Below are 23547 nucleotides of genomic sequence, written 5' to 3' on the forward strand. Positions count from 1 at the left end.
AAATTACATTGGATAACCAATTGGGATCAGATGGTTTGAATCAGTTTTAGTGTATGTTTCATTCACAAGAACCAATAGCATTCTTCTACTCAGGAATTTAGGGAATGAAGTTATTTGTTTATTAAAACAAAAATAGCAAAAATTTCTCAGAGTAAATACAAACCAAACATAAAACAATTTGGAATTGAAAGTGGAAAGTCACTAATAACTTCTTCTTTCCTTCCTTCCTTACTGCCTGCATTCTTTTTTCTCTTTCTTTCTGTCTTCTTCCTTCCTCCTTCCTTCCTCCTTCCTTCTTTCCTTCCTTCCTTCCTTCCTTCCTTCCTTCCTTCCTTCCTTCCTTTTTCTTTCTGTCTTTCTTTGTTCTTTCTTTCCCTTTATTCCTTCCTTCCTTCCTTCCTTCCTTCCTTCCTTCCTTCCTTCCTTCCTTCCTTCCTTTTCCTGCTTTTATATCTTCCTTCAACTCATGTGAGAGACCCTATCCACAGGGATTTGAGATGCGGAGGTGAGCGGAGAGAGGAAATACATGTAGGCATCTCTTTGCAAATTGTTCTCAGTGGTAGCTTCAGGAGGGGCAGACAAGGGCCAAGAAGATTATATTACAATGCACTATAATATGTTTGTAGGCTACAAGGAAGAAAGAAAAATTAATATTTGTTGATTCACCTAGATTAAACACTTGTCTGACATTTTGACATTTAACTGAGGGCAGTATTTCCCTTTGACTGCAGAACTACATGGTAATCTACCCTGCACAAACTCCTGTCCTGCCCATAGGTGAAGGAGTGAGAGAAAACAGGAGAAATTAGAGTAGCACCTGCAGAACAGTCTGGTGCCTGAATCAGGTATAACTTTTAGTCCTAAAGGGATATACCATCATGTAGCCTGTGTCAGGACTGCTTTCCTTTTTATGGATGAATAATATTCCATTTTATGGATGGACCACATTTAAAAATTTTTATTGATGCAAAGCTTTTTAAAAATTTTAAATTCAAGTTAGTTAATATACAGTGTAATATTGGTTTTATTTGGGATTGTGTGACTACATAGCTCAATTTCAGAATTGACTTGTTAAAAATACTGAGTCTTTAATCCATTACCACAAAATATCTCTTCATTTATTTATGTTGTCTTTGTTTTTTTCCAGTTTTTGAGGTTTTCTGCATATAGATTCTGCATATATTTTGTTAGATTTATACTTAAGTATTTTATTTTTTGAATTGCTATAATATAATGTACATATATTATATTACACAACATATTATATACTAGATTGTATACTATAATAATATACAATATAATATAACCATAATTTGCACCTTTGATATGCTTGCTTTTTTACACAGATTTCTAGGAAGATTTTTTTGGTGAGAGGAATAAATTCTGTAGAATTTTCTTTATAGCCAATTGTATTGTCTCTGAGACAGTTTTTTCTTTTTCAATCTATTTATCTTTTATTTCTTTTTTTGTCTTCTTATATTATTCTTTTACTTGTATTATTGTCTTTTTACTTCCAGCACAATGTTGAATATGAATGGAGAGAAAGAACATTCTTTTTGTTCCTGATCTTAGAAGGAGTGTGTTCAGCTTCTCATGATTTAGTATGGTGTTAGCTGTAGGTTTTATGTAGATGTTCTTTATCAAATTGAAGAATTTTTCTTGATTCCTAGTTTTATGTGGGTTTTTACCATGAGTGGATATTGGATTTTATTAAATGCTTTTCTGAATCAGTTAATATGATCGTAGGATTTTTCTGTTTATGTTAATTATATTGATTAATTCTCAAATGTGAGTTAGCCTTGCACACTTGGAATAAGTTTCACTTGGTTATGGTGTATGACACTTTTTATACATTGATGCATTCAAGTTGATGATATTTTTGAGGATTTTTGTGTCTTTGTTCATGAGAGACATTGGTTTATAGCGTTCCTTTCTTGTAAAGTCTTTATTTGTTTTGATGTTGGGGCACTGCTATCTCAGAGAAAGAGTTGGGAAGTATCTCCTTTGCATCTTTTTTCTGAAAGAGATGTTAGAGAATTGGTGCCATTTTTTCCTTAAATGTTTGTTAGAATTTACCAATGAAATGATCTGGGTCTGGTGATTTGTTGGTTTGGAAGCCTATTGCTTATGATTCAACTTCTTTCATGGATATAGAATCATTCAAGTTTTGTGTGAATTTTGGTAGTTTGTGTCTTTCAAGGAATTAGTCCATTTTATTTAAATTATCATATTTGTGGCCATAGAACTGTTCATATTATTCCTTTATCATTTTAATCCATGGAATCAGCAGTCATGAGTCCCTTTCAACTCCCATATTAATAATTTGTGTTTTCTTTCTTTTTTGTATGGTTAGCCTGGATAGAAGTTTATAAATTTTATGGCTGTTTTCAAAGAACTACCTTTTAGTTTTATTTATTTTTTCTATTGTTTTCTTGTTTTCAATTTTATGCTTAGTGCTCTAACTTCATTTTTTTTTCCTTTTTCTTGCTTTAGAATTAAACTGATAACCTTTTTATAGTCTTTTAAAGTTGAAGCTGAAGTTAATTGATTTTAGATATTTCTTTTATATCATAAGTGGTAAATGTTACTCATTTCCCTTTAGACACTGCACTGTTTTCCCAGCATGACAGTAACTTTGATAAGTTGTATTTTTATTTTCATTTAGTTCAAAATATGTTTTAATTCCTCTTGAGACTCTTATTTAACCCATGTGTTATTTAGAAATGTACCATTTAATTTCCAAATATTTGGTGATTTTCTAGCTCAGTTTCTGTTATTGACTTCTAGTTTAATCTCATTGTAGTTGGAGAACATACTTTGTAGTATTTATATACCTTTAAATTTGTTAAGGATGTTTTATGGCCCAGAATGTGGCCTCTTTTGGTTGGTGTTCCATATCAACTTGAGAAGAATGAATATTCAGCTGTTAATGAAGAGAGTATTCTAAAATTATCAATTAGACCAAGATGATTGATATTGCTGTTCGAGTCTACTCTCTCATTGATTTTCTACCTACTTGAACTATCAATTACTAAAGAGGAGGATGTTTTAATTTCCAGCTATAATAGAGGGTTTGCCTATTTCTCTTTTCATTTCTATTAGTTTTTGCCTCACATATTTTGATGCTCTAGCACTAGGTCATACCCTTTTTGGATTGTTTTGCCTTCTTGGAGAATTAACCCCTTCATCATTGTGTAATGATCCTCTTTATCACTGGTAATTCTCTTTGTTCTGAGTTTTTCTTGTTGGAAACTAATATTATTCTTCCAGCTTTCTTTTGATGAGTCTTAGTATAATTAGTGTTATCCCTTCCTTTGTATTTATCCTATCAGACTCTTTATATTTGAAATGATTTTGTTTTAGACAAAAAGAAGTTGTGTTTTGTTTTTTATCCAGTCTGAAAATTTTTATTTTTAATTGCTATATTTAGAACATTTTATTTTATTTTAAGATTTTATTTTTTTAAGTAACCTCTATACCCAACATGGGCTCAAATTCACAGCTCTGATATCAAGAGCGGTACATTCCACCAACTGAGCCAGCCAGGCGCTCCTTAGAGTATTTTAATTTAAAGTGATTATTGATATGTTTGGATTAATATATTTTTTTAACATTTACTTATTTTTGAGACAGAGAGAGAGCATGAACAGGGGAGGGTCAGAAAAAGAGGGAGACGCAGAATCTGAAACATGCTCCAGGCTCTGAGCTGTCAGAACATAGCCTGACGTGGGGCTCGAACTCACAGACCACGAGATCATGGCCTGAGCCGAAGTCGGACGCTTAACCGACTGAGCCACCCAGGCGCCCCATGTTTGGATTAATATTAACCATGTTTGTAAATATTTTTTATTTCTTGTCAGAGATTTCTTTTTCAGACTTCTTTCATTTTAATTAAGCATATTACACAGTTTCATTTTATGTATCCTCCTAAAATATCAAGGATACATTTTTACAAATATGTTATTGGCTACCTCAGAGTTTACAATACGCTTTTTGACTAATGTAAGTCTACCTTCAAATAACACTATTCTCCTTCTCTTGTAGTGCAAGTATCTTAAGTCCAAGCGTTCCCAATCTCTTGCTCCTGCTCCTTATAACATTGGTGTCATTTTACTTTGCTTATGTGTATGCTACTATCACCCAATGCCTTATTGCTATTATTACTTTAAATACAATTAACTTCTAGATCAATTAAGAAGAAGAAAAGGTCCCTACCTTACAACACTCACAAAAGTTAGCTGAAAATGGATTAAAGATTAAGTTAAGACCTGAAACTGTGAAACTCCTACAAGAAAACATAGAGGGAGGGAAAGCTCCTTGTCATTGGACATCAGCAAGTCAGACTATATGTAACTAAAAAGTTTCTGCACAACAAAAGAGAAAAGGAAGCCTACAAAATGGGAGAAAATATTCTCAAAACATAAATGTGATAAGAGGTTAATATGCAAAATATATAAGGAACCCATATACGTCAATAGCCAAAAGACAAATAATACAGTTAAAAATGTGCAAAGGGGCAACTGGGTGGCTCAGTCGGTTGTGTCTGACTCTTGATTTCAGCTCAGGTCATGATCTCACAGTTTCTGGGTTCGAACCCTGCATCAGGCCCTGTGCTGATGGTGTGGAACCTGCTTGGTATTTTCTTTATTCCCTTTTCTCTCTGCCCCTTGTGTTCTCTCTCTGTCTCTGTCTCTGTCTCTCTCAGAAACAAATATATATTAAAAATAAGAAAATAAAAACAAAAATGGGCAAGGGATCTAAATAGACTTTCCCAGAGAACATATACAAATGGTCAGTGGTACATGAAAAGGTGCTCAGTATAGCTAATGATCAGGGAAATGCAAATTGAAACCACAATAAGATATCATCTCACACCTGTTAGAATGGCCATCAGTGCTGGTGAGGATGTAGAGAAAAAATAATGCTGTGTGCTGTTCATGGAAATGTAAATTTGTATAGCCACTCTGGAAATCAGTATGGAGGTTTCTCAAAATATTACAAATATCATATGATTCAGGATTCCACTTCTGGGTATTATCTGAGGGAAATGAAATCGCTATCTTGAAGAGATATCTATACCCCTAGTTCACTGCGGTATTGTTATAATAGCCAAGACATAGAAACAGGTGTTCGTCAGTGGGTTAATAGATGAAAAAAATGTGATACATATACACGCGCGCACGCACACACACACACACACACAATGGATGATTATTCCACCATTAAAAAGAAATCCTTCCAGGGGCGCCTGGGTGGTTCAGTCGGTTAAGCGTGTGACTTCAGCTCAGGTCATGATCTCATGGTTCATGAGTTGGAGCCCACGTCAGGCTCTGTGCTGACAGCTCAGAGCCTGGAGCCTGCTTCGGATTCTGTGTGTGTGTCTCTCTCTCTGCCCTTCCCCTGTTCACACTCTGTCTCTCTCTCTCTCTCAAAAGTGAATAAACTTAAAAAAAGAAAAAAAAAGAAAAGAAATCCTGCCACTTATGACAACATGGATCAACCTTGAGGGCATTAAGTTAATTAAAAGAAATCAGACAAATACTGTGTGATCTTACTTATATGTGGAATCTAATAAAACCAAACATGTAGAAACAGAGAGTAAGTTAGTGCTGCCCAGGATCAGGCAGATGGAAGAAATGGGTGAGAGAAGTCAAAGGATACAAACTGCTAGTTATAAGATAAATAAGTTCCGGGGATAATGTACAAAATAATGGCTATAGTTAACAATACTATACGATACACTTGAAAAGTTGCTAAGTGGGGCGCCTGGGTGGCTCAGTCGGTTAAACGTCCGACTTCAGCTCAGGTCACGATCTCGCGGTCCGTGAGTTCGAGCCCGGTCGGGCTCTGGGCTGATGGCTCAGAGCCTGGAGCCTGCTTCCGATTCTGTGTCTCCCTCTCTCTCTGCCCCTCCCCCGTTCATGCTCTGTCTCTCTCTGTCTCAAAAATAAATAAACTTTAAAAAAAAATTAAAAAAAAAAAAAAGAAAAGTTGCTAAGAGTGTAGATCTCAGAAGTTCTCACCACATACAAACACACAAAAATGGTAACTATTAGGTGGTGGATGTGTTAACTAACCTTATTATGGCAATCCTTTCACAGTATTCTAATATCAAATCATCCCATTATACACCTTAAACCAATCCAATGGTACATGTCAATTATATCCCAATAAAGCTGTAGAAAAAGAAATAAGAAAAATGTTTTATTTTATTTTCATTTTTTCCTTTCCCACTGTTCTTTTTTTTCTTTACATATATCTGTTTCTGACTTAATTTTACTTCTCTCTGAATTAACTTCTTTGGGTAGATTTTACAGGGCAGGTCAGCTAGTGATAAATTAATTCTCTGCTTTTTTTTGTCTGAGAATCTATTTTTCCTTCACTTTTGAGGATAATTTTGCTAAGTGCAGATTTATAAATTGATTTTTTTTCTTTTAACACTTAAAATATTTTGCTTCGCTGTCCTCATGCTTGTACGTTTTCAGAGAAGTCTGCTGTAATTCTTAAAGTTGTTTTCCTGTAAGGTAATCCCTCCACCCCTACTTCTTTTAAAGTGGCCCCATAGTCTTTGGTGTTCTGTTGTTTGAATAGGATATACCTCATGTTTTGCTTTTGGTGGGTATTTTTGCTGTTTGTCTGCTGGGTGTTCTCTGGTTTTCCTGTATCTGTGGTTTGATGAGCATCATTAATTTTAGAAAGCTCTTAGCCATTGCTGATTCAAATATTTCTTCTGCTCTGTATATTCTGTCTTCTCTTTCTGATTTTCCAAATGTTTATATATTAGGTGTTTTGAAATTGCCCTCAAAGTTCTTGGATTTTTTTTCAGGATTTTTTTTTCTGTATTTCCATTTCACTTTTGGAAATTTTTATTGCTATGTATTTAAGCTCACTAATTCTTTCCTTAGCCAATTCAAGTTTATTGATGAACCCATTAAAGATTTCTTTATTTCTGTATCATGTTTAAAAAAAATTTGCTTTCAGCATTTTCTTTTGATTCTAAATTCAAATTCCCATGCCTCTGCTTACAAAATCCATCTGTTATTGTATATGTATCTGTTTTTTTTTTCCATTAGAGCCTTTTAACACATTTATTATAATTATTTTATATTCCTTGTTGGTAATTCCCACATTTTGTCATATCTGAATCTGGCCATGATGTTTGCTTTTTTTCCCCATGGTCCATGTTTTTTCTCTTAGTGTGTTTTTCATTTTTTTGGTTTAAATTTGGACTTGTTGTTTTGGGTAATAGGAACTGAGATAAATGAGTCTCTAGTGTGAGGATTTATGTTAATACGGGTAGGTGTTACACTGTATTTTAATTTTGTTGTTGTTGTAGTTACAAGATATTCTAAATTCCTCTAGTGTCCTTGGTTTTGTCTCTTCATAACTTTGGGCATTTTTAAGTTCTCCTTTCCAGAGAGCATTTGCATTTTGCAGGTTTTTCAGCTATAATCCACTCTGATTTACTATAGTCTCCTGGTATGGTGGTAAGGCATAGCGGGGAAGAAGTATTTAATAATCTTATTATTGAATCTCAGCCTTTTAGTGAGCCCATGTCTCTGGTCTGTGACTTTCACATGTCTTTCCTTGTATAAAGTTTCCAAGAAATGATACCTGGCTTGAGAAGCCCCCTCTCCCCCCCATCACCTTTTTCATACAATGCTTATATAGGTAGTTATACTGCCTCTATACAATCCAGTTCATGTCACATAAAGCAATAAATAATAATAGGGAGCACTTTTATAATTTTTACTCTGTGTCAGGGACTAGTCTTAGCCCCGTATATATTTTAACCTAATTGTTTCCCATAAATAAATTATGAAGGGGTACTATAATTATCTGCATTTTGCAGTTGAGGAAACCAAGAGACAGGTTAAATGATTTGCCCAGGATCAGTCGCTAATAAGTGGCAGAGCAGGAGTTTGTCATTGAGAAGACTACATCTTGAGTAATTGGAGACTTGGATGGATGGATGGATGTTGGATAAATGAGCCTTTGTTCTGCCAGATAAAAGCATGATTTTAGCTTGTTAGTTATTACTTTCTTTTGCTCTCACGAAAGGGCATAAAAAGCATAGCATTTCTACAACCACTTAGTATATTGTTTACCAGTTATTTCTGTGGTTGCTACCTGACAGCAAGTCAATACTTGTTACTTGTGAATGTTTTCATTTCTTTAGTGATCCCCAAATTTATATTCCTCCTGCACCAATTATTCAAGTGTAATCGAGTCTTCACCAGTAAATGAATTAGGTAGGTGAATCTGTAAATGTTTCTGATGAAATTAGGTTTCATTTTCTGTGGAGTCTGGTGGAAAAAATTAGGCATTTAATTCAATGAGTTATGAGGACACAGTCTGAGCTTCATTGATTTATTTACCATTATTCCTTTAGTGTGGACTTTGAAAATGTAGTTATAACTATTATATTTCCAATAAAATAGGAAACTGAATTTTCACTACTGGAATGTTGGCATATATTTGGGTTAGTTTCTTTTTAAATGTTCCCTATATTTTATATTTAAAATTGACTAAAATAACCTGTTTTATACATTTATCAACATGATCAAATATATCCTATGAGTTAGGCTAGAAGTTTGGGACTAGAAGTTTCATCCTGTTCATACCATATTGGCCAACATTATATAAAGCCTAACATTCACTGGAATATCAGCAAGTAAAAAGAACCAGGATACAAAAGGTATCTTCTGTAAGCTTAATCTGTAAATTTACCAGATATATTTATTTTCTTTAAGCTCCTGAGTAAAGCTTGGATATGAGAATTATGATCCTTTAAAAATGTATTTTTATGAAGATAGTCAATTTGGTCAAACAGTTGGGCCCACTGGTCAGCTAACATGAAGAAACATTTTTAGGTAAATATGATGGGATGTAATATCACAGGGAATCTACTCTATGCCTCAAACATATAGAATACATAGCTGGATAAATTAAATGCATAGCTAAACTGGAAATCAAGAATGGAAGAAGCCACAGGCATTTGAAAAGAATCAGAAAAGCAAAGAACACTGAATAGACACCTAGCCAAGATGTCCATAGGGAAAACTAAGGAATATGGGGCTCTAGTCCTGATATATACTAATAATCCTGACCCCTGATTCGAAAAGTATAGGAAGCAGGAGTTGAGTTGCCATGAGAAGGCCAGGAACCACACAGGCATATATTGTGAATTGTAACCCAGAAAAATTCCACCCCGGTTGCCACAGGAAAATAGCAAAGGAATTTTCTGTCTGCCATCTGTCTGAATAATATCCTCACAATTTCATCCTTGTAAACCTTTGTTCTACTTGAAAGGTGAATAAAGGGGACCTTCTCCTGCCACAAGGCCTTTGAATCTATTGTTTCCTCTGCTTTGGATGTTCTTCCAGGGAGCCATGTGTCTCATCACTTTTCTTTGATCGGGTCATTGGTCAAAGATCATTTTGCCAGAATGGCCTTTCCTAAACTGCCTGTCCCCTTTACCTTTCTTTAGATTTCACCGTAACACTTATCATCTAAAAGATGACAAATTGATTTGTTTACTATCAATCTTTGTCTAGTAGAATTAAATGCTATGCTTACAGGGACATGTTTAACCTCTTACTACATAGAAAATCATCTGGCATGCAGAAGATGCTCAGTAGTGGTTGTTATTAAGAATGTGAGGAAGGAAAGGGAAGGGAAGGAAAGGGAAGAAAGGAAAGCAATACAAACAGGTAAAGTAAATAAAAGTTTGCCTCTCTAAAAATAAAGGAGACATAGTTTGGGATTTATTGCTCACTGAGTTACCAAGCTCTTCTCATTTTTTAAAAAGTTGCAAATATTATGAAGTCATCAGTGATATTGTGTGAGGAAACAGATGTGCATTTGATATTACAAAGAATTAAGACTCAATGTGTTTAAAATGCCAATTTAATAATCATCAGTGCATTACTACCCTCTAATCAAAGATTTAGTTTATGGCAGGAACCATTCTTCTCGATCCTGCTTGAATTTAAGAAATTTGTCCTCAAGATTGTGCTACTACAGAAGTAGCAAAGAATTTATACCCACATTTCTTTCTCAGTTCATAATCTCTCTTCATGTTTCCTGTATTCTACTCATCTTCATCAATAGGTACAATTCTTATAAACTTTATTATATGTCTGATGTCAAGTGGATTTTAAGATCAAAGTAGGCAAATGTGACCCAATGGCCATGTCCAGTCAGTAGAACTCTCCATGGGACAAATGTCTCCATATGGGACAAATACCAAATTTCTAAATCCTTCAGTGCCTTTTCATGATTTTGGTGTATAACTTTATGCCATTCAGGTTAGAAATGCTGACTTCCTATCTAAAAGCTTTAATTTTCCACAATATAAGATGTAAACCTTCATCTGAGTCTTGAAAGGTGTATAATACTGTGCCTTCTTTGGATCGATCCTGAAGGGAAATATAAAAATCATGACTTTTATCATGTTACCTACTGATTTTTAAGCACTATCCATAAGAATTGCCCTTCGTTATGAATATTTGAAATCTATAGGGCAAACATGAATGACAGTAAAGAGAAAACAGGGTCAAAATGGGCAAAGATTTGTCAGACTGAAGGAGAAGATGTTTTAAGAAAGGTGAAGAAGAAGTTTCTTTGAGAGACCTACAAATGAAATCTAGCATTCTTAAACATTTTATTTATTAACTTGGTTCAGTATCATGAATATTGGATTTGATTCTTTGAGAGGGCCTCTCTTTACATTCCTGTCTTGAATCCAGAAGATGAGCTTAAAGTATGGTGTGGTTACTTACACATCATTATAGGCTTCATATTGTTTTAATGATTCGTTCTTTCAGTAAGCATTTATTGTTCATGACTACATGCATAAGCATTTAAGTTGTTGAAATCTATCCCATTTAATGAATTGATTCAGTATACTACTATTGTGATCCACGTTTATCAGCTTGGGGTCAGAACATCTGGGTAGGCAGAGTTAACAACTGGGAAAGTTAAGACATTCCTCTTCCTTTGGTCTTCATAATAATTCATAGGAGAAATAATGTAGTCATCTCAGTAACTTTTGTTTGTGTGTGGAAGTGGGAGTTGGGGAATGGTGGATAATAGTGACCATACCCAGATCATCCTCCAGTGTGAAAGAAGCAGGAACAGAACTGAAAGCAAGGCACAAAGAAGCTCTGTTTCTTTAACCTCCCAGAAGAGTGTATGATTGGCTAAAAATTTAATTCATTGGCTTACTATAATTACAATTCAAACCAACTATAAAAACTGACCACATTTTAATCATGATGGAGCTCTAAAATTATTCTTCTTTAAGAAGACATCATACCTATAACACATGTTAAAATGCTTCTTTGTTATTATCTTTAGCCAAAAGTCACACTTGGACACATTTTCTTCCTTTATATTGAGCAACATATGACGGAATGAACCCTTTAAAAGATTCCTTCTGGGCATAATTTAAGACAGAGTTTGGCTCAGTAAGTTGAGTGTCTGTCTCTTGATTTCTGCCCAGGTCATGATCCCAGGATCATAGGATCGGGTCCCGGGTTAGTCTCCACACTAAGTGTGAAGCCAACTTGGGATTCTCTCTCTTTCACCCTCTGCCCCTCTCCTCTGCTCATGCTGGATGCAGATTGTCCATGACTAGCATGGTGATTCAACAGTGTTATTGGGGGCCTGTCCTACTCCTGAGTTTAATATTCTTCATGTTTAGTGTATGGCTTCCATTTCTGAGGTTTTTCTATGGCCCAATGTAGCTTCTGATGCTCTAGGCAACATAGTTATGTCCTGAGCAGCATAAAGGATAAAGATGGAAAGAGAACATGTCAGATACCTCAAGGGGGATACCTCAGGGGAGTCCGCATTCTCAGCATCCCCACTCATATACCAGTAGTATGTAAGAAATTAGTAACGTGGACATACCTAGTGGGAGGCTAAGAAATTGATCTTGGCTAAAGATCGCTCCTGAACAAATGTTAGGATTCTTTTCTGAAAGAAGAGGTAAATGGATACCTGGTATGCAACTAGAGGGTCTGTCATGGAAAGTGGGATGACCACAAGGGATCACATGTGTGCAGGGCTTGCAGTAGCTGGCAGAACATTGAGAGGTCCTTATGTAAATCAGGACCAAAAAGGTCATGATTCTTTTATGTCAGACATCAGGAATTCCATATGAGAAAGGTATACCATTAATAAATAGGGAGGCAGTGGGCTATCATTAAAATCCAATTGGGGATTAAAACAGACTTCTTTTCTGCATTGATGATTTTATATTCTTCATCCTTAAGGAGAATATAATTTCTTTCTTTTTTAAAAAATGTTCATTCACTTTAGAGAGACAAAGTGCATGCACGTGCAAGTGGGGAAGGGTCAGAGAGAGGTGAGGACAGAGGATCTGAAGCAGGCTCTGTGCTGAGAGCAGAGAGCCCGATGTGAGGCTTGAACTCACAAAGAACATGAGATCATGACCTGAGCCGGACTCAGACACTTAGTCTTCTGAGTCACACAGGTTCCCCAGAAAAATATAATTTTTACATGGTTAAGAACTGAAGACTTTTAGAAGATTGGCCAGTAAAGATTGAGAATAAAAAGAAGTTAGCTACAGAGTTTTTAAAAAAATACTCATTTCTTCTATTTCTTTGATACAGTGGTCAATGAGTCAATGATATGTCCTGTCAAATCTAGTTATTTAATTCTCATGACAGTGAGTTTCTGTTTGTTTGTTTCTTTGTTTGTTTATTTATTGGGTCCAGAGTTTATAATACAAGGACCAGAACTTTCTCCCCAACTCAGGTTTATAAATTTTTCAATTGGCTTGTGAGGTCAGTAGGGATACTTTTTTTTTTTTTTTTTTTTTTGTCTAATTTGGTTTCTGGAAAGACTTTATTCAGGTCCTCAATGCTCATCTGCTCACATGGAATTATATTCTTCGTCTTCTCCAGCTCTTTTTCATATTACTCATTCCTGGCCTTTGAGGGAGACAAAAACTCAGCACATCTTTTCACATCTTCTTTTTCTTCAGCATCTACCTGGACAGTATATTTACCTCTGGGCATTAAACTTCTCAAAGTCATCTACCAAGCCAGACTTCACCACATTGACCTTGTAGTAAGCCCAGTAAAGGGCTTCCAGCAGGTGGATTCTAGGAGAGAGTAGCCAACCTAGATGGAGGTGAGGGTCTCATTCCAGGATTTCAGGGAGTTAGCAATGGCCTTTTGGTTTCCGGTTATGGTCTCCCCAAAAGCTACCCAGTCAATGACTTTTAGAGCAAGTTTTTGCCCAGCTATCTTGAGATCTTTCACCTACCCTGGCAGCCCCATGAGTTTCTTATTTTAAGGAGCAATAGTTAAAAATGTGACTCATATCATTTGAGGAACTTAATCCTGGATTTAATAATGCTGGTTGCTGAGCCTGCTCTAGAGATTCGGAGACAGTCTAGCTGTGATGTGGTCTAGGACTTTCTAGTTACCAAAACCTCAAGGTGGCTCCATCCTGTCTAGAAAGTTTTCTGTTCTTGGTTATTGGATTTTTTGGAGGGAGAGAGAATAGGTCATTGTGGTAGAGAGTAGGCACAGAAGAGTAGAAAGCAATATTGGAAAATTTTCATCAGAGAGATACTGTAATTTGTTTTCCTCAAAGGAGCATGAACCCAGTAATAGCCTGAACAACTTCAAACCACAAACCTTAGTAAACACCTGTTACTTAATTATAAATTTTTACTACTTAAGCTTTCTTTTTGCCTCACGTTCCTCATTTATTAAAAAGCTTATTCAGTTGCATGAGTTTTAAAATATTTTGTATCAGTGAAGTGGTAAAAAGTAAAAGTTACCCATTAAAATAAAAGTATTTGGAATTGGCTGCTTTTCTTGTCTTACATACTTATTTGATTTTTCTTATTATTTTCCAACCAGTGGTTTCTAATTTTGGACTTACTGAAGAAAGTCAGTAATTTTCTGTGACTTACTGATGGATCTTTTGTAATTACTGACATATTCAGTCACTGTGAACAATCATTAATTTAATGTTCTCATCATTCCTTATCTAGCCTATTCTACATATTTGATTATTGTTTCCCCTGAGCTCCTCCCCATAGCATATAACATATCTTCAATGGAATGTAAGCCACATGAAGGTGGCATTTTATATCCATGCAATGCCTTTCTTTTACATATTATAATATGTTGTCATTTTGGAAAATAAAGTAAAAAATGTATCTTAAATGTAGCTGAATTTCAGGGCACCTGGGTGGCCCAGTCAGTTGAGCATCAGACTTCAGCTCAGGTCATGATCTCACGAGGCTTGTGGGTTAGAGTCCCACATCTGGCTCACAGCTGTCAGCCAGGATCCTGCTTTGGATCCTCTGTCCCTTTCTCTCTCTGCCCCTCTCCCACTCATTCTCTCTCTCTCTCTCTCTCTCTCTCTCTCTCTCTCACACACACACACACACACACACACTTTCTTTCTCTCTCTCTCTCAATAATAATAAACATTAAAAATATTTAAAAATGTAATTGAATATTATTTTTGCAGTAAGCTAAGTAATAATTTTTAGCTATTTCTTCACAGTGGCCTTATAGGCTGGCTGCTATTTATTTAAGGTTAGTTATCTTTCCCCTAGAGAGGATATTACAAATGGAAGGGCAGATTCTTAAGTTAAAATTGTGTTTCCTGATCAAAAGCACAGGATTTATATGGTTGCTTTACTAAAGTTATTGTTGCTGCTTTTTATTTCACTCCCAGGTTATTTGGTAAATAGAAACTAAACTTTCTTGTCAATTTATACTTACCATAATTTCAGAAGCTGTTGAGGTTGAAAGCATGAGCTATATTCCTCTGAATCCAGCAATATGAATTTTTAGTAGAAAGAGAGTAAACAAATTCAAAGAACACATGAACTGTTACTAATGGTTCCTGTTATCATAGAATTAAAAGTTGTTAGTTGTAGATTAGCAATGTGGGTTATTTTTAAAAACAACTTTACTCTTAATCAAATAAATCCATAATTATAGAATTAATAAATTTATGTTTATAAAATAAGTTGCCTCAGCTTATTGATCAGCTTACAGAATCATTTTAGAATGTTCACAGGGAAACAATTAGCTTTCCCTTCCCAAAATATATATTCCTTTCTCTCAAAATGTCTTGAGAAGAACATTCCAACTTCTAAAATTTCCATAATTGCTCTTGTCTGTATCTTCTAGTTTACTTTTTTCTAATGACTATATGACTTAGAGAAACTTCGTTTCTATAATTCTTAAAATTTCATCAAAACACTTTCCTGAGCTATTCAGGTAAAACAAAAATATATATTTTCTGACTAATTCAAACAGTTATTCTAATATTCACTTCATTTTGTGTATACCTACCCTTTTCCTATACATTTTAGACTAAATTTGTTTGATTCTACTCCCTGCTAGTTACAGTTGAGTCTTGAACAAAAGGAGTTTGTACTACGTGGGTCCACTTACATGCAGATGTTTTACAGTGCCCTACTGTATGTGTATTTTGTTGATGATTTTCTTAACAAGACTTTTTTTTTCAAGCTTCCTTCATTCTAAGAATACAGTATATAATACATACAACATACCAAGTATGTGTTAATTGGATGCTCATGTTATCTTTAAGGCTTCTAGTCAGCAGTAGGCTACTAGTAGTTAAGTTTTGAGGGAGTCAAAAATTATATGTGAATTTTTGACTGCATGGCCCCTAATTGCCCCTGATCATTGCCCCTAATCCCATGTTGTTCTAGGACCAATTGTATTTTCAACTTTTACAACATTAGCCAAGATTTAAGAAAGTGTAGGAAGAAAGAATGTACCTAATCAGTAAACTGAAAGTATAGCTAATGAATATGATCACTACATAAATAGCTGTCAAAACATGGATATTTTTTAAAATGAACAGAGGTGCTAACCAGGCCAGACACAAGGATAACTGTTCAAAATAACTGAGGCTGTCCTGGGAAAACTGAGGCAAATGTTCATACTGGTGATAAATAATTCACCACAAGAACTAGCTAAAATCCCCCACATTCTGTAAATTTATTGCAGCATGCAGTAGCTAAGATTTCCCATATTCTGATGCATATATTTTTACTTTTGGGGAGGAAACTTTTGACATTTTTCATTCAACTGCACTTAGTTCTGGGATGGGAGTGAGGTGCTGAGGCTCAGCACTGAAGGAAACACATCCCACCATGTTGGTTCTCAAAGCATGCATATCAAGCTTTCCTGTTAAATAGAGGTATTACCATTTTATGGTATCTCAAATGTTTTAGGATGTAGTACAGATAAACTGTAATTAAGCTGTCATATTTAGGTACAACTGTGTAGTAAAACTGCTTTTAAAAACAACATAATTTAAAGGAAAATCTATGCTTTCAAATGCCTGGTGCTTTTTTAACTTTTAGAGCTTATCTTAGGAGAACTAGTAAAGTGTAGGAGCATCTTTAAAGAGAAAACAAGTATTAGATGAATGAAGTCATTAATCTGTGGAAATCTCTTTGAAAGACAGAATGTTTAGCATAGCAAGTGGTTAAACAGTGATAGAAATGTAAAAGACAGAAACTAGAAAAAAACAATAACATTATTAGAGTTAAGGTTGCTTAAAATCAGTCTAAAGAGATTTAGAATATCTATTCCTTCTCTTTCTCAGAATAACTTCATATAATATTCTGCACAGTTCCTGATTTGTACTCTGAATTGGCAGGAACAATCATTTCCAGATAGATCTGTGTTTACCAGTGGTAATGAACACATCTATTCAAATTGTCCTTCTAAGTGGAGAATTCACCTGGATGGCTCAGTTAAGCATCTGACTCTTGGTTTCAGCTCAGGTCGTGATCTCATAGTTCTTTTTTTTTTTTTTTTTTTATTTAAAATTTTTTTTTTCAACGTTTTTTATTTATTTTGGGACAGAGAGAGACAGAGCATGAACGGGAACGGGGGAGGGGCAGAGAGAGAGGGAGACACAGAATCGGAAACAGGCTCCAGGCTCCGAGCCATCAGCCCAGAGCCGGACGCAGGGCTCGAACTCACAGACCGAGAGATCATGACCTGGCTGAAGTCGGACGCTTAACCGACTGCGCCACCCAGGCGCCCCCGTGATCTCATAGTTCTTGAGTTCAAACCCTGCGGTGGGCTCTGTGCTGATATGCAGAGCCTGCTTGGGATTCTCTCTCCCTCTCTCTGCCCCTCCCCCCCTCACACTTCCCCCCAAATAAATAAATAAACATTAAAAGAAATTCTCCTTCCATATTTGATTAGAAATACTGGTGTTGCCTCAGTAATAGAAGTTTATTATAAAAAAATTACCAGTTGTTGAACTGAGTAGTACCCACAGCAATACCATGTTTTGTTGTGGAGACGTCAGTTTTGGTACTAGATCCTTTACTGCTTGACAGTGATTACTTATGTCAATAACTTTTCCTCTTGGACTTAACCATGTGTGTGAACAGGTTGCAATTAGCCTCAAATGTCTTCTACCTTGAATGTTTGGTGAGTGGTTTTTGTTTTTTTTTTTTAACATTTATTTATTTTTGAGAGAGGGAGAGAGACAGAACGCGAGCAGGGGAGGGGCAGAGGGAGAGGGTGACACAGAATCCAAATCCAGCTTCAGGCTCTCAGCTGTCAGCATGGAGCCTGATGCAGGGCTCAAACTCACGAACCGTGATATCATGACCTAAGCCAAGTTGGACACTCAACTGACTGAGCCACCCAGGTGCCCCTTGGTGAGTGTTTTACTTTAATATTATAATAGAATTTCTCAACTTCTTTCTCTCATTATTGTGTATTTTCCATGTTCCTTCTATTGTAGGGTTTTCTAATTTCCTTTCCTTTCCTTTGGAGAGAAGCTTCTGAAGGAATAGGTTCATGCATTTTTCCACATTTATAACTCTGATTCACTAATACCTCAACTTTTTGAAATGGCTTTTCTCTTACCATTTGACAGATTAATTATTATTTTTTAGGTCACCAAAGACATTTGTGTGACTAACCCAAGATGAGCATAGGAATTCTTATCTCATGTAACATCTCTGCAGGATGTGACCTTTTGGGGCACTTTTGCCATTTTGAAGTTCTCTCCATCATGGTATTTCATGACATTTCTTTTTACTTTTTTTTCCTCAACTTCTCTAGCCACTCTGTTTTTTTTTTTCCTTTCTTTACCCTCTTCTTTAATATTGGTATTCCACGAACCCTTGTTCAACTTTTCTTTAATTCTACTTAAACCTATAAAAATTTATCCATATCCATAAGTTCAATTTCCACTTATTATGTACATAAATCTCTCTCATTAGACCAAATCTTTTTTAGGTTCTGTTTTACTACATACCTAACATTCATCTGAATATCCAACAGATACCTCAGGTTCAACAACTGTAAAAAAATAAACAAAACCAGTTTAGCATTCTAATACAAATTCTCCTTCTAAGTGGAGGATTCACCTGGGTGGCTCAGTTAAGCATCTGACTAATACAAATGTATTCCTCCCAGAGTATCCGTTATCACTACATATACTAGTTGCCCAAGTCTCGACCTTTTATCAGTTTTATCTACTTAAAAAATTATCAAACTCTTCTTTCCTCTTCATATTCATTACAAATGACTGTAGGTTAGCCTTATTATTCTTTGCATTTATGTATTAATAATACAATAGCCTATTGGCTAGTGTCTTGTTCTTCACCCCCAACCACTGTCTAAAATTTTGGCATAGATACAGCTTTCTGAAACAGTGAATTTTTTCTAGTTCTTGTCTGCTTGGAACCCTTCAATGAGTTTTCATGGCTCTTAAGATAAAGCCAGAATTACTTGGGGCAGTGGATTCAGCAGCCGACTTCAGCTCAAGTCATGATCTCATGGTTCATGAGTTTGAGCCCTGCATCAGGCTCTGTGCTGATGGCTCAGAAACTGGAGCCTACTTTGGATTCTGTGTCTCCCTCTCTGTCCCTCCCCTGCTCATGCTCTGTCTTTTTCTCTCTCAAAGATAAACATTAAAAAATTTTTTTTAGAAAAAAAAGATAAAGCCAGAATTACTTAACATGGAATAAGAAACCTTCCTGAGTTGGCTCCTGTCCATCTAGTCTCATTATCCTGCTATATAGCACTCTATAATTATTTATATATTTATTTCTTCCCTTGAATTATGTGTCCCTTGATGGTGAGGACTGTGAAATATCTCATGAGCTCAAACTCATGGAAGTGTGTCCCACATTTGAAATATGTTCAGATAGTATTAATTATTTAATTAAAAGATTATCAAGTTTAATAAAAGTAAAATAGGATTAATATGTTCTCAAAGTTATACAGAGTTAATACCTACATCGAAGAATTAGAAACCTAAATTCTAATCTTCAATCTCTTATTAATTAGTTGTGTAACTTTCACCAAGTCACATAACTTTCCTGGTCCTCAGTTTCTTACCTGTAAAGTGATTTTGTAGTTTTAGATGATTTCTTAAGCCTCTTCTAGTTCTGACTTTCTATGTAACCTGGTACTGTTCCATGGTCATAATTTAATGAGACACATTAACTTTTCTGGCCTCTAAGGAACAATTTCCTTAACACTCAAATATAGTGTTTCACCCTAGTTTCTGTCCTATATCTAAGTATGTTTTGCCCAAGGGAAAACAGGCTCAGAGTGCTGTGATGGTGGAGAACAGTTTCTCATTTCCATTGGTTTTATATAAAGGGGAGAAAATGGTGTCATAACTCCAGTGGATTTATTTCCTGCTAACTTTAAAAGCTACGAAATGCTTGAAAATATATCCTCAATGTCACTGATTAGAACGTCCTGTGGAGACAAATTAATTTTCTCTAAATGACATTTGAAAACTTGCTAAGGGCAAAGAACAGGAGAATATGGCTATCCGATGAGTCATTTCATAATTTCAGGATGAAGTTGACTACCTTGTATGATAAGTTTTTGTGGAGCAAACAGGACAAGGTGAGTTTTACCCAGCTATGAGCAAAGTACCTATTACTAATTTAGAAAAGGGAGGGATAACAGTCTGGAAAATTATAGGCACATTTAAATAACTAAATGTGCTATAAAGATATATGCCAAGATTTTGGTGACAAGACTTAGAAGAGTTATGGGTAAATTAATACACAGGGACCAAGTTGGATTTATGAGGCATGAAATAATTACAGACAGTATGAAGAAGAGTTTTATGTTAATGCAAATTGATAGTGATACTGAGACTCTGGTGTTTGCAAATTCTGTTAATATCCTGGAAGTGTGTAATAGAATGGAATAGAAATAGCTAAGCTAATATTAAATCATGTAAGTTTATAAGTCTTGTTTTTTTGAAGAAGATATTATTGTAGCAAAAAAGGTTGTATATTTATGGTGCTAAATGCCCAACATAGAAAATGTAGATAATGGAATGATACCTAATTGGAAAGACATAGGTATATGATTGAGGTAACGGTTCTTTTTTTTTTTTTTTCTTCTTCTTTTTCTTGTAGACTGGCTACATGTTGAAAGTCATTTTTAAGTAGCTCCTACTTGTTTTACTCTTTTTCTTATTTTAACTTTTGTGATTAAAGAATGGCTTAAGTCACCAGTATGACACATTTTAAATAATACATTCTCAGTCATGGGGATTTGAACTAATTTAGGAGTTGCAAATTTAAAATGCTGATGATAGTGTATTCTCACCAAGTCTACAGAATATTTGAGTGAGATGCATGTAATCCTTTTGACTGAAAATATTAACATTTAAAATTTCACAGAACTAAAAAAAATGTTTCAAACACGTCCATTACCGGTAGAGTAGTGGTTTAGACACTCAGAAGATCTCTCCTGCAAAACAACTAAATCTTGCATTACAAACACACTGCTGAGTTTCAAGAAATAAAGGAAATCTTCAGGGGCCCAAGCAAGCAAAGAGAAAGCTGTAAGTTGAAACCTTACCAGGAAGCAGTGAAGAATAAGTAACAGGAAAGCTGAGTTGGTCCAAGGTATAAATAAATACCCAGGCTAACCCTGTGATTAAATGCTGTTATGAAGATGTATCATAGTGTGCAGGAGCCTAACCAGGAGGGTTAAAGAAGCCCCAAGTAGGTACCAGAACCTGTTGGATAACAGCAGAAGCAAACAAATCCTTTTTTGTTTGAAGTATCATACTTTTAGGGCCTTATGATTCCCACAGACTAAGGTCAAGAAAAGAAATGCTTATAATCAGAGACCACAAAACACAGAAGGAAAGAAGACCCAAGGGTAAGTATCAGCATAAAGAAGAAATACTTCAGATGCTTTTTAAAAAGTTTTTGTTTTTAAAGGGCACTTAAGGGGTGGCTCAGTCAATTGAGTGTCTGACTCTTGATTTTGACTCAGGTCATGATCCCAGGGTCATGGGATTGAGCCCCATGTCAGGCTCTGTGGTGAGTGTGGAGCCTGTTTAGGATTCTTTCTCTCTCTCTCTCTTTCTCTCTCTTCTCTCTTCTCTTCTCTTCTCTTCTCTTCTCTTCTCTCTCTCTCTCTCTCTCTCTGTCTCTCTCTCTCTCTCTCTCTCTCTCGGTGCCTGGGTGGCTCAGTCAGTTAAGCGTTCAACTTCAGCTCAGGTCATGATCTCACGGTTCGTGGGTTCAAGCCCCACATCGGGCTCTGTGCTGACAGAGCCTGGACCCTGCTTTGGATTCTGTGTCTCCCTTTCTCTCTGCCCCTTCCCCTGCTCATTCTCTCTCTCTCTCTCTCTCTCTCTCTCTCTCTCTCTCTCACACACACACACACTAACACACACACATACACAAATAAATAAACATTAAAAAAAAAGATTCTCTCCTTTTCTCTCCAGCTACCCCTCTCCCCATTTGTGGTCTCTCTCTGTGTGTCTGTCTTTAAAAAAAATAACGTTTTTTAAAAGTATAATTGATATTCTTAAACAAGGAGATAAAATGGAATTATACAAAATGCTCAGTTAAAACTGCAAAAGGCAGAAAAACTGTGGAAGACAAAAGTAAGAAAATGGGCAAGAAGAAAAAAAAGTAACAAATATGGTATATATCAATCCACCTCTATCAATAATCATTTTAAACATCAATAGTCTATGCACCAATTAAAAACAGAGATAGTCATGCTGATCAAAGAATATGATCCCAGTATATATTGTCTGTAAGAATCTCAATTTTATTAAAAGGACATCTTTGAATAATAATAGTAAAGGGATGCTGAAAGATATACCACACTAACACTAATCAAAAGAGTGAACATCTATATTAATTTCAGCCAGAACAGACTTCAGAGCAAGGAAAGGTATCAGTGATAAAGAGGGAATTGCATAATTATAAAAAAGTTAGTGCTCCAAGAAGAAATGATGATCCTTAATAAATACATGTCTAATAATAGAACATCAAAATATGTGAAACAAAAACTGATAGAACTACACAGGGAAGTAGATGAATCTACTATTGAAGACTTCAATGCTCCTCCATCAGAAGTGGACAGATCCAGCCGCAGAAAATTAGTATGGACATAGTTGAACTCAACAGTGCCATCAGTTAACTGGATATAATTGACATCTATTGAGAATTCATCAAACAACAGCAGAATACACGTTCTGTCCATGCTCACATGGGACATTTACCAAGATAGACTATGTTCTGGGCCATAAATCACGCCTTAAAAATTTTAAAGGGCTGAAAGTTCTAAGCTTCTAATCCTAGCTTAGTCTTTTAGTGACTGGCCCTCATTCAGGACTATTGCCTCACCAACCATTGCCTCATAAGAACAAAAGACACTCCTATCACCCAGGAAATTCCAATGGAATTTGTTGTATAATGCCACCTCTACATATATCCATTTTCCAAATGTGTGTATTATTGGTGAGATTTCTAGTCAGTTCTGTTTGTCTGACCTTGTGCTAGTATCATTCTGTCTAACTTATCATAGCCATTTAATTGTTAATGAGGTAAGTTCTTATCAATCCCCTACCTGTGCTTCTTCTCAGGAAGTATCCTATATATTCTGGAATCGTTTTTTAGGCCTAGTTATTCTAACTCAACAATCTACTTTCAACCACATTGTCATCATCGTTTGATATTACATTTGACAATTAACAAATACGTATTTGGCATCTACCATATGCATATACGTGAGCCATGTTTGGGGATGTAGCACTGCACTGTGCTGTTAAGGCTCCTAAACGACAGTAGCTTATGGACTTACTCTGGATTTCATTTACCATGCTCAAAGCCAGCAAGCCAGCATGTTCTCTTTTAAAAGAATGTGAAATTCACAGTTGAAGAAAATATGACCATGCTCCCCCTGATTTTAAGAGATGCAAAATAAAACTAAAGCTAAGGAGTTCACGCCTAAGCATGACTGACTTCCAGCCAATTCCTAATACCTATTTAAAATCCGGCAGGTCTGCATGTCTGTATACTTTATTGCACATTGGTGAAAGTCTGGAAAGTCGGTGAAAGTTTGTTAAAGTAAAATTAGAAAATCTAACCTTCAAAGTAAGTAGAGAAGGTGTTTCCTTGATGTGATGCATGTGCTTGTAAGAAGGAGCTGGCCTTCTAAATAGTCACTATTCTGAGTTCATGGCTAC

At 35.6% G+C, this 23547-nt stretch overlaps 1 pseudogene; it reads right to left on the reverse strand.

Annotated features, from left to right (window-relative positions):
• Positions 1-12729: 12729 nt before the first annotated feature.
• On the reverse strand, positions 12730-22562 carry LOC122213203 (annotated as a pseudogene).
• Positions 22563-23547: the final 985 nt, after the last annotated feature.

The sequence above is a fragment of the Panthera leo genome, chromosome A2 (assembly GCF_018350215.1).
Source record: "Panthera leo isolate Ple1 chromosome A2, P.leo_Ple1_pat1.1, whole genome shotgun sequence".
Lineage (NCBI taxonomy): Eukaryota > Metazoa > Chordata > Mammalia > Carnivora > Felidae > Panthera > Panthera leo.